Consider the following 486-nt stretch of genomic DNA (forward strand, 5'->3'; position numbering starts at 1 on the left):
CCACACATCAGTTAGAGCACTTCGGTCATCCAACCAGTTCCTCTTAGATGTTCCTAGATCTAGGTTAAAGATTAGAGGTGATCAGGCCTTTGCAGTCTCAGCCCCAAAACTCTGGAATGATTTACCTCTTAACTGACTGCTGAGACTGTTGAAACTTTTAAATCTCCACTTAAAACTCACTTTTACTCCCTGGCCTTTCATTCTGGTAGAGTTTGAGATGATTTCAATGATTCTGTTGTTAACCCTTTCGTGCATAGAGGTCACTACAGTGTACAGCTGTTTAAAAGTGTTACATACAGCGTTATATACAGCGGGTAAAATAAGTATTGAACACGTTACCATTTTTCTCAGTAAATATATTACTAGAGGTGCTAATGACATGAAATTTTCACCAGATGTCGGTAACAACCCAAGTGATCCATACATACAAAGAAATCAAATCAAAGAAAAAGGACCACTTGTGGAGAGCTTCAGAAAGACCTGGAA

This window comes from Austrofundulus limnaeus, unplaced genomic scaffold (assembly GCF_001266775.1).
Source record: "Austrofundulus limnaeus strain Quisiro unplaced genomic scaffold, Austrofundulus_limnaeus-1.0 Scaffold238, whole genome shotgun sequence".
Taxonomy (NCBI): domain Eukaryota; kingdom Metazoa; phylum Chordata; class Actinopteri; order Cyprinodontiformes; family Rivulidae; genus Austrofundulus; species Austrofundulus limnaeus.